The sequence below is a fragment of the Bos taurus genome, chromosome 12, assembly GCF_002263795.3.
Source record: "Bos taurus isolate L1 Dominette 01449 registration number 42190680 breed Hereford chromosome 12, ARS-UCD2.0, whole genome shotgun sequence".
Lineage (NCBI taxonomy): Eukaryota > Metazoa > Chordata > Mammalia > Artiodactyla > Bovidae > Bos > Bos taurus.
The window spans coordinates 4,629,260-4,641,909 of record NC_037339.1 but is presented as its reverse complement, the minus strand read 5'-3'; positions in this window follow the sequence as shown (position 1 = coordinate 4,641,909).

The following is a 12,650-nucleotide window of genomic DNA, read 5'->3' as shown; positions in this document are numbered from 1 at the left end:
GTCAGACACGACTGAGCGACTGATCTGATCTGATATATATAGATAGCAAGTGTTTTATATAAACATTTATATACAGAGATACTTCTGCAAATGTTTATCATTATTGATAGATTCTACATAGAATATGCTCCAACCATTATTGTTCTATAGCTTAGATGAACTGCTTTCTTTTACTTTAGCTATTATGGCTGACTCAGTGAATGAATCAGAGCAAGATACCAAAGTGTGATATATTGTCTTCAATATTCAGAATCTTAGGAATTCTTTAAGTGGTAGTAAGATCAAGAGGTGAAATTTTGTTTCTCCCTGGAAGGGCTATTTGAACCTTTTCTAGACTATACTGCAAACTACAAAATTCACTGAAATGCAAGTCCTTAAATATTTACTTACATTTTTTATTCTCTAATGTGCTTGTATCTTGTCAAAGCATTTATGATACCCCATTGTTCTTACTCAAAAATAAATGGGCATAAGGTCAAGCTGCTAATATAACCCTAAAGTAACATGTTGAAGGTGTACTTCAGTTGCTACATGGTGGAGATCAACCATTATTGTTTTTTGCCTTATTGCCATAGGGGAATGGTAACCAATTATAGGTAAATAGACATATATTGGGTACTGGCAGCAAAGTCAAATTACTCCAGTTTAAAAATCACATCTAGAATATCATCTGTGGTAGGATTAATCATTTGAATAATTCAGTGTAGTCCATTGATATTCATTTCTTAAGTACTCTCTGTCTTTGCATCAACCAAATGAGTGAGTTATTTAGAATATATAATATGACAAATTTCATTTGACACTGATATATCATTTCCTATTTTGTATCACTGTTTTGGCACACAAATGCAACCTCAGAGGTCCCCATATTACTCTTTGCTCTTAATTACCTCAATTAAAAGGCCAAAAATTAATGCACGAATATTCCAACTCTTCAGTCAGAGACTGGAGCATATATACTGGATGGACTCTTGTTCTACAGTAAGATGAAGCCAGACTTGAATTACTCTTCCACTTGATTCCCAGAGGTGGACCCCAGTGACATTTGATTTCTTATAGACTGGAATTAATGAGAATGTATCCAAGAATCTTTCCAAAGATAGTTTGCTCTCTCTTCTCAGTATACACCTATCCTAGAAAATATCTGAATGCCATTTTGGAAAAGGCAAACACATATTCATATCAGTATCACAGGGTTCTTCTTCAAAAGCCCTCAACTTTCTCTAACCTGATAAGATTAGAATCTATGATCTGGATCATATCTGTAATTGACTGTAATTGAGTATAAGGCCATAGTTATTACATAGAGTTGAATTCAGCCTCTTGCTTACCATGCAGAGATTTCTCAGATGTTTGAATCACAAAGAATCCATAATTTTCAGTGCTATAATAACATAATGAATTAGACATCATCAAAATTCAATGTAGATGCAATTTCGGATTTGATTCTTCTTTTAAGGTAGCTGTAGCAACCTTGTCTGTGGCTTAGGGATTAGATTTTTCTATGAAAGATGTACTATTTTGAGAGTCTTTCATCAACTTTACTTGTTTATTTTCAATGGAGTATAGTTACTTAACAAGTTGTGTTAGTTACCGCTGGGCAATGAGGTGAATTAGTTATGTGTAATGCCAGTACCCTTTATCTTCACCAGTGGCCTATAGAGAAGAACAGTTCTTTACAAAGCTATTTATATTCTTGTTATCTATGTGTTCCTCAATGCTTTTCTTGAGAAACACGGTACTGAATGAGTCATAAGTTGTACATTCTTTTCTTTCTAGAATTTGGGATTCTTTTTTCTACATTTTATCAATTCCTTCTACTACTTTAGCTTCATTCAATGTCAACCAAAGTTGAATCCAGTTTTAGTCAACTGATTGAACTAAAAGTATATTGTCCCTTTCATCTACTTATGCTCTGATATTAAACCCAGAGTTTTGGGTTAGCAAGTTAATATCAATTTGAAGATGTGGTTTTTCATCCTCTAGAATCCTTAGACTCCATTACCAACTTTATGTCGATATAAATCGGCAAAATCTTACAACTCTTTTGATTTATGTCTTCTCCTGTTTAGATGTAATTCTTGTCTCACTGGGTCACAATCTGGCTTTTAACTTTAGTTACGTTTGGAGATATGAATAGGGTATAGGGTGGAGTGTGAGAATCTGTAACATTTTTCAAGAAAATTATCTCAAATTTACCAGTTCATGACTTCTATACAAGACAGATCTTGTCACATCAGAAAGTGTTAGAAGGTGTTCCTCTGGCCAGGAAAGCTAGGTGGGCTTGTTATTTCAACGCCCTCACCTCAAATAGAATTCTCAGATTCATTTTCTTTTCAACCAGTGAATAAATTTCACCAAAAAATAAATAAATAAATACCAAGAGAGACTTCCACCAATATGGGAATTCAGCAATTTGTAAAGTCATACTTCACACCTTATTTTTAGATACATTAAATACATGGTGAAGTGAGAAGTGATTCTGGGGAATCACAGAAGTTACTTTGAACATATCTTGAATCAAAACTGTAAAACCCTGAAGTTGTCTTTTTTTTCTTTCTTTCTTTCATTTCTCCTATGTACTCAAGAGCAGTAGAATAAACCAGAGTATTTATATTCCTTATTTCCCCATAACAACCTTTGAAGTAGACACGAGGCACGCCAAATTTTGTCTTTAACCAGCACTTTATGGCAGGTGACCACTATTGGTTAATTCCATAACTGTTTGGCTACTTGTGCCATGGACTACCAGTATTTCATTTTCCAGTGATTCCAAGATTGGTTTCACTACCCACACATTCAGTCAAATCAGATAATCCATGTCTGTCCCAATTTCTGATACATAGCTGCTGCAGTAAATAAAGCTTTCCTAAGGTATTTTAAAATAAAACAAATTTATTACACAGAAAATAAGGTGCAAGCAAAAATGGAAAGATGAGGAAAGTGAGTCAAGTCTACTTTTAAATTGCTTGAGTATAAAAACAACCATTTTAATATAGCTGCAATGCAGAGATTGAGACTCACTTCCCCCACCATTGTATTAATCACCAATTGTTTGTTAAACCATATGAAAATGGATTGCTTGATAATCCATATGAAAATAATATTTGATTGAAATAATAACTGCAATTGTCATACTCATGAAGATGGTGGCTAAATCCTGCAAGACATTATCACAACTGCTTCTTGATTATCACTTCTCTGAGATTTTGATTGCCAGCAGCAGTCAGAAAATGTTATTCATCTCTCTTCTACCTTTCAAATAGCAAATGGATGCATACAAATTGAAAAACTGAACTACAATCCAGAATTCAGATTCTGAGAGTTTTTAAAGACCATGCAATAAAGAAGAGTTACTTACTTACACATTAGAAGTGTGGAATGCATATTAAATGAGTTAGTCCACACTATCCTCTTCCAGAGAGAAGTATAGCTTTTACGACATTTTATATTCAATACTTGAAGTTTCAACCTTAGCTTTTAAGCAATCTGGGAGGGGAAGGGAAGTTTTTCAGCAGAAAGAATATATTCATATCAGATTTGATTTAGGAAAGGTATTTTTATTGGAAAGTTGGACCTTGGTTTGGTAATATTTGTGGGTTGGTTGGTTGGAGACATGATTGGGGGAAAAGATATGAGTTAAAAAAAGAATGGTGGTGTAATGGCTCAGAGATTCTAGTGGGATTAAAGATGTTGAATGATAACATATGCCATAAAAATGGAAGTCTTCCCCTATATGTGCTTGTCTGTGAATATTAAAACTCAGAGAAAAAAAATGATAACATTTTAGAGATTTTACATTAACTTTAATGTGAATAATCATATAGTCCCAAAAGTAAAAACCTTAAAATTAAATAAGTTGAACTTCAACAAAATTAAAAACTATTATCCTTTAAGAGGTACTATTAAGAAAATTAAAATATAGACTATAGACTCAGATAAATTATCTATAAATCCCATATATGATAAAGGATTTTACCCAAACTAAGGAAATATCAAAGCTCAACAATAATAAAAGAAAAAAACTAATTTGAAAAAGGTCAAAAATTTATGACATCTCATCATAAAAAATATGTCAATGGCAAATAAGCACTTATAAATAGAAGAGGAGGCCACATTTCTCACATCATTTTATTAGTCACTAGGAAAAGTGTAAAATAATCTTAAATCTGATGCTATTGCACTCAAATCAGAATGTTTACAATTAATAAAACTGGTCTTACTAAATTGATGAAGATGTTTTGTGACTAGAACTCTCAAATACTGCAGGTGGAATGCAAGATAGTGGAATCACTTAGAGAATATTTTGGAAATTACTTAAAAAGTTAGACATATTTGTAGCATATGACCCAGTTATTTTCCTCATGGCATTTACCCAAGAGAAATAAATGCATATTACATACACATTAATGCTCATAGTAGTTTATTAATAGTCAAAAGCTGGGAAACAACCAAAATGCCTGTCAACACTGAATGGATAAACAAGTTGAGTTATATACTTATGATGGAATATTAATCAGCAAGGAAATAAAGGAACAAAAACAATAATATAGATGAACCTCCAAATAACTATATTGTATGAAACAGGTCAGACCAAATATACACACCACATACACAAGAATATATATTCTTTGAGTCAGTTCAGTTCAGTTCAGTTACTCAGTCCTGTCCGACTCTTTGCAACCCCATGAATCGCAGCACGCCAGGCCTCCCTGTCCATCACCAACTCCCGGAATTAACTCAGACTCATGTCCATCGAGTCAGTGATGCCATCCAGCCATCTCGTCCTCTGTCATCCCCTTCTCCTCCTGCCCCCAATCCCTCCCAGCATCAGGGTCTTTTCCAGTGAGTCAACTCTTTGCATGGGGTGGCCAAAGTACTGGAGTTTCAGCTTCAGCATCATTCCTTCAAAAGAAATTTCAGGGCTGATCTCCTTCAGAATGGACTGGTTGGATCTCCTTGCAATCCAAGAGACTCTCAAGAGTCTTCTCCAACACCACAGTTCAAAAGCATCAGTTCTTCAGTGCTCAGCCTTCTTCACAGTCCAACTCTCACATCCATACATGACCACAGGAAAAACCATAGCCTTGACTAGATGGATCTTTGTTGGCAAAGTAATGTTTCTGCTTTTCAATATGCTATCTAGGTTGGTCATAACTTTCCTTCCAAGGAGTAAGCGTCTTTTAATTTCATGGCTGTAATCACCATCTGCAGTGATTTTGGAGCCCCCAAAAATAAAGTCTGACACTGTTTCCACTGTTTCCCCATCTATTTCCCATGAAGTGATGGGACCAGATGCCATGATCTTCGTTTTCTGAATGTTGAGCTTTAAGCCAACTTTTTCACTCTCCACTTTCACTTTCATCAAGAGGCTTTTAAGTTCCTCTTCACTTTCTGCCATAAGGGTGGTGTCATCTGCATATCTGAGGTTATTGATATTTCTTCCAGCAATATTGATTCCAGCTTGTGCTTCTTCCAGCCCAGCATTTCTCATGATGTACTCTACATATAAGTTAAATAAACAGGGTGACAATATACAACCTTGACGTACTCCTTTTCCTATTTGGAACCAGTCTATTGTTCCATGTTCAGTTCTTAGTGTTGCTTCCTGACCTGCATACAGATTTCTCAAGAGGCAGGTCAGGTGGTCTAGTGTTCCCATCTCTTTCAAAATTTTCCACAGTTTATTGTGATCCATACAGTCAAAGGCTTTGGCATAGTCAATAAAGCAGAAATAGATGTTTTTCTGGAACTCTCTTGCTTTTTCCATGATCCAGCGGATGTTGGCAATTTGATCTCTGGTTCCTCTGCCTTTTCTAAAACCAGCTTGAGTATCTGCAAGCTCACAGTTCACATATTGCTGAAGCCTGGCTTGGAGAATTTTGAGCATTACTTGACTAGCGTGTGAGATGATTGCAATTGTGTGGTAGTTTGAGCATTCTTTGGCATTGCCTTTCTTTGGGATTGGAATGAAAACCGACATTTTCCAGTCCTATGGCCACTGCTGAGCTTTCCAAATGTGCTGGCATATTGAGTGCAGCACTTTCACAGCATCATCTTTCAGGATTTGAAATAGCTCAACTGGAATTCCATCACCTCCACTAGCTTTGTTTGTAGTGATGCTTTCTAAGGCCCACTTGACTTCACATTCCAGGATGTCTGGCTCTAGGTCAGTGATCACACCATCGTGATTATCTGGGTCATGAATATCTTTTTTGTACAGTTCTTCTATGTATTCCTGCCACCTCCTCTTATTATCTTCTGCTTCTGTTAGGTCCATACCATTTCTGTTCTTTTTCAAGCCCATCTTTGCATGAAATGTTCCTTTGGTATCTCTAATTTTCTTGAAGAGATCTCTCGTCTTTCCCATTCCATTGTTTTCCTCTATTTCTTTGCATTGATTGCCAAGGAAGACTTTGTTATCTCTTCTTGCTATTCTTTGGAACTCTGCATTCAGATGCTTGTATCTTTCCTTTTCTCCTTTGCTTTCACTTCTCTTCTTTTCACAGCTATTTGTAGGGCCTCCCCAGACAGCCATTTTGCTTTTTTGCATTTCTTTTCCATGGGGATGGTCTTGATCCCTGTCTCCTGTACAATATCACGAACCTCATTTCATAGTTCATCAGGCATTCTATCTATCAGATCTAGTCTCTTAAATCTATTTCTCACTTCCACTGTATAATCATAAGGAATTTGATTTAGGTCATACCTCAATGGTCTAGTGGTTTTCCCTATTTTCTTCAATTTAAGTCTGATTTTGGTAATAAGGCGTTCATGATCTGAGCCACAGTCAGCTCCTGGTCTTGTTTTTGTTGACTGTATAGAGCTTCTCCATCTTTGGCTGCAAAGACTATAGTCAATCTGATTTTGGTGTTGACCATCTGGTGATGTCCATGTGTAGAGTCTTCTCTTGTGTTGTTGGAAGAGGGTGTTTGTTATGACCAGTGAGTGCATTTTCTTGGCAAAACTCTATTACTCTTTGCCCTGCTTCATTCCGTATTCCAAGGCCAAATTTGCCTGTTACTCCAGGTGTTTCTTGACTTCCAATCTCTATAGAATATATACAATTTTATAGGGTTAAAAAGGGACTCAGTTGTTTCCTGGAACTATAGTAAAGTGGAACCATGATGGGCAGAAGTGAGGGATAACAAATGGCTACAATACTCTTATGAGTGAGGGATATACTCAGTATTTTGACTGTGGTGATGATTTCACCAGGTGTATACCTACATCAAAGGTTATGCAATTGTCTACACTAATCTTGTGCAGTTTATTGTATATCAGTTATATCTCGATAAAGCTGTTCTAAAAAATAACTAGTTTTCAGTTTTATTAAATTTCTCCATTGCTTTCTTGCCTCAATTCATTGAATACTGTTCTTATTTTCATTATTCACTTCTTTCCCATTGGTTTGGGTGTACTTAGCTCTTATTTTTCTGAGGTCTAAAAGTAGAAAATTAGGTCATTGATTTAAGACTTATTTTCTTTTCTAAGTATTTAATGCTGTAAATATCTCTCTAAACATTGTTTCAATTGTATTCCACAAATTGTTATACGGTGGTTCAAACAGTCAAGAATCTGCCTGCAATTCAGGAAACCCAGGTTCAATCCCTGAGTCTGGAAGATCCCCTGGAGAAGGAAATGGCAACCCATTCCAGTATTCTTGCCTGGATAATACCATGGACAGAGGAGACTGTTGGGCTCCATGGTATCACATGGTATCACAAAGTCCATGGTATCACAAAGGGTCCAACAGGACTCAACAACTTTCACTTTCAGACTTAATTGATTTCTATTTCAAAAATATTTTCTCATTTATTGTGTGACTTTTCCTTTGGACCTTGATTTTTACAACTGTATTATTTAATTTCATAATATTTAGAGATAACTCTGCTATTGACTTCTATTCCATACAATCTCTGTCCCTGTCATGCCTACCCACACTTTTGTTGTTGTTCTGTTGCTAAATTGTATCTGATTCTGTGACCCTATAGACTGCAACATGCCAGGCTACTCTGTCCTCTACTATTTCCCTGAGTTTGCTCAATTTCATGTCCCACACTTTAGCTATTCACTAAAAAAGCATATCGTTATTTATTTTATTTTATTTTTTGCTCCATTACACAATTCCCAGTGTCTTTTCCTCCTGTGCTCTGCCACGGGTAAGCCTGTGTTCACACTGTATCTCTAACTGGAGTTATCCATTTTGCCTTAAATTTCAGGCCATTTAGTTGCCTGAAACTTCAGTTCTTTTATAGGTACAATACAAATTACAATTTTGTATTTCTACTTGTTTTTGTTTGTTTGTTTGTTTTCGGTTGGTTTGCTTTCACAATAGGAACAATACTCTTGGCAGCTTTCTATATCCTAGGCAAAACCGAGTAGATTACAGATTTCAAAGAACAAAAAAATGTTGGGATAGAAAATTGAACAAAAGACAATATACTTCAAACAATTCTAATTGTCCAGTTAAAAAATAAATTTTGTCTGTAACATCAAAAGAACAAAAGACCTCTCTGTCAATATTAGGAGAAGCTGTGAGTGAAAGAAAACCTAAAAAAATATGCCTCACAGGGAGGAAAAAAAAAAACACAGTTTATTCTATCCCCAGATTCAAAATATTCCATAGCTGATGTGGGTCCAGTATTAGCGACCCAGGATGTCATATCTTACATACACTCCATAGGCAGCATGTAAGTCCATAAGGATTTTTCCATCTCCAACTCTACAATCTATACACAGGAAGGAGAAAAAGTGAGGAAAAATATACCCCCATTCTTTGATGTCCCTTAATCATATCTGCTCAAATTAACTCACAGGAGTCATTTGTCCATTCCTAGTTATAAGTGGGACTGGGAGGCACAACTTTTATTTAAAAAGTTAGTGTGCTCAGCTAAAAAATATATATATATATATATGGAGTGTTGTCAGCTAGGAAGAAAAGGATAGTTGAAGCTTGAAGACAATATTTTATTATGGCATTACCAACTATTCCACATTTTAAAAGGGCACATATTGAATATTTCTTTTTTGATAATTCCTGATTTTTGCTTATTTATGTGGATGTTTTAGCAAGTGTTGGAGAAGACTCTTGAGAGTCCTTTGGACTGCAAGGAGATCCAACCAGTCCATTCTGAAGGAGATCAGCCCTGGGATTTCTTTGGAAGGAATGATGCTAAAGCTGAAACTCCAGTCCTTTGGCCACCTCATGCGAAGAGTTGACTCATTGGAAAAGACTCTGATGCTGGGAGGGATTGGGGCAGGAGGAGAAGGGGATGGCAGAGGATGAGATGGCTGGATGGCATCACTGACTCGATGGACGTGAGTCTGGGTGAACTCTGGGAGTTGGTGATGGACAGGGAGGCCTGGCGTGCTGCGATTCATGGGGCCGCAAAAAGTCGGACACGACTGAGCGACTGAACTGAACTGGACTGATGAAGTATGTGTTTATATATATATATGTATCAGCACATTTTGCTATGACTATAGCTAATAATACTGGCAAATATTTTCCAAATAGGTAATTCATTCATTTCACAGTGCTTTGTCATATTGATATCATTACTCATGAGTTTACTGAAGCTCTCATTATTTCCTTAAGTGTATGACTATGAAGCAATTAAAAATTTTAATAGAGGCTAGCATTTTTCTAATGGTGGTTGGTAATATATTTTTGTCATTGTTAATGGAAAACTCTTACTATTACATATATACACTATTTGGCAACATTTTGTTTTAATAACATGCTTAATTTTTTGTTCACTTTTTTACCATTAGAGAAGACATAAATAAAAAGTAGAAGGGGAGCATTAAAAAGTGACCTATGGCATGAAAGTGTCTAGGCAAATATAAAGTGTAACATCAGTAAAAATAAAACTAGTTATTAGTTTTGGCAACTAAGGTTATTCTTTTTGAGTATATAAAGGAACCAGAGATCTATCTTGTTTTATTGCTAATTGAGAAAGTGTTATATTCAGACATTTCATATATTTCAAAAAATATCTATAACACAAAAGTGATTTATTGTAATGTAGGTAGGTCTATCAGCTTATGCTGTTACAATGAGTTAAAAACTATTTGATTTACAAAACTAGATAACTACAATAATAGGACTTCACAAAATTATTTATAGTGAGTAGTTTTTTTTTTTTAATTTAGATTCTGGCTGATTTTCAAAAATGTATATATATAGAAAATGCACATGTGATTATCAAAATAAGATTGTGTCTCATGACTGAATCCTGAAAGTATTTGACAAATATGACACATAGTTAGAAGTATAAATGATAAGCAAAAATAGAGTATGAGCATCTATTTAAACATGCAAGAATGTTTCAACAAAATGAATAAACTTATACATCAAACTAAGACAGACACTTTTGGATTGCAAACCTATTTAGAGAATGTTTTCAGTTTAGTCATTTTCTATTTCCCTTTATTGTTAAGTCAAAAGCACTACAGTAGAATTTTGAAATCAAATGAAATGAATTGGAAAGGACAAAAGAAATTAAATGATCCAAAACAAAGCATTTATGCCAGTGATTGCTACACACAATTATAAAGAAAACTTTTGAAAAAAATATGATATAGAATAATAACAATAACTTTAGATGAGTTGTATTACATTTCTCACCTGTTTTAAAGATAGCAGATTTCCAGAGTTTTGTATTGCTAGTATAATTGATCTCTAATATATCAGGCTGGTATTAAAAATTGTACTTTTACCTCATTTACTTTTCAAAAAAGCCCATTTCATCAAATTTCAGTCAATTAATTATGTTTTCTCTTTCTTTTACATTTTAACTTCTCTCAGGTCAGATATTTATGTTATAATTAATGGAATGGCCTTGTGTAATTGTTGAGGTTTTTCCTTTGCTAATGGGTACACATAATACTGTAATGATACTTAAACCATATAGCATCTTAGGAGCCTTGATATATGGCAATGATGCCAGTTTTCTTTATGAAAAAAAATATGATGAAGGAGACTGATAAAACTGATTAAAGTGAAATAACTACAACCAGGATACCAACTCAGACTCTGATAACTGTACATACAGACGTCACAAATACTCTATAATGTTTTCTCCATATCATTTATGCATAATATTTACAACTTTAAGATTTATTTAGTGATAGTAAGGATTATTTTGCGATTATTTCAGCTACAGTTAAGTCCTATGCCCCATGCTCTACCAGCTGAGCTAGCATGTGTGCCCAATCATTCAGTTCAGTTCAATCAGTCGCTCAGTCATGTCCAACTCTATGTGACACAATGAATCACAGCACACCAGGCCTCTCTGTCCAACACCAACTCCCGGAGTCTACCCAAATCCATGTCCATCGAGTTGGTGATGCCATCCAACCATCTTATCCTCTGTCATCCCCTTCTCCTCCTGACCCCAATCCTTCCCAGCATTAGGGTCCTTTCCAATGAGTCAACTCTTCACATGAGGTGGCTAAAGTATTGGAGTTTCAGCTTCAACATCAGTCCTTCCAATGAACACCCAGGGATGATCTCCTTTAGGATGGACTAGTTGGATATTCTTGCAATCCTAGGGACTCTCAAGCGTCTTCTCCAACACCACAGTTCAAAAGCACCAATTCTTCAGTGCTCAGCTTTCTTCACAGTCCAACTCCCACATCCACACATGACCACTGGAAAAACCATAGCCTTAACTAGGTGGACCTTTGTTGACAAAGTAATGTTTCTGCTTTTAAATAAGCTGTCTAGGTTGGGCATAACTTTCCTTCCAAGGAGTAAGCGTCTTTTAATTTCATGGCTGCAATCACCATCTACAGTGATTTGGGAGCCCCCAAAAATGAAGTCAGCCACTGTTTCCACTGTTTCCCCATCTACTTCCCATGAAGTTATGGGACCGGATACCATGATCTTCGTTTTCTGAACGTTGAGCTTTAAGCCAACTTTTTCACTCTCCACTTTCACTTCCATCAAGCTTTTTAGTTTCTCTTCACTTTCTGCCATAAGGGTGGTGTCGTCTGCATATCTAAGGTTACTTATATTTCTCCTGACAATCTTGATTTCAGCTTGTGCTTCCTCCAGCCCAGTGTTTCTCATGGTGTACTTTGCATATGAGTTAAATAAGCAGGGTGACAATATACAGCCTTGATGTACTCCTTTTCCTATTTGGAACCAGTCTGTTGTTCCATGTCCAGTTCTTACTGTTGCTTCCTGACCTGCATACAGGTTTCTCAAGAGGCAGGTCAGGTTGTCTGGTATTCCCATCTCTTTCAGAATTTTCCACAGTTTATTGTGACCCACACAGTCAAAGGCTTTGGTATAGTCAATAAAGCAGAAATAGATGTTTTTCTGGGGCCCTCTTGCTTTTTCTCTGATCCAGTGGATGTTGGCAATTTGATCTCTGGCTCCTCTGCCTTTTCTAAAACCAGCTTGAACATCTGGAAGTTCATGGTTCACCTATTCCTGAAGCCTGGCTTGGAGAATTTTGAGCATTACTTTACTAGCGTGTGAGATGAGTGCAATTGTGCGGTAGTTTGAGCATTCTTTGGCATTGCCTTTCTTTGGGATTGGAATGAAAACTGACCTTTTCCAGTCCTGTGGCCACTGCTGAGCTTTCCAAATGTGCTGGCATATTGAGTGCATCACTTTCATAGCATCATCTTTCAGG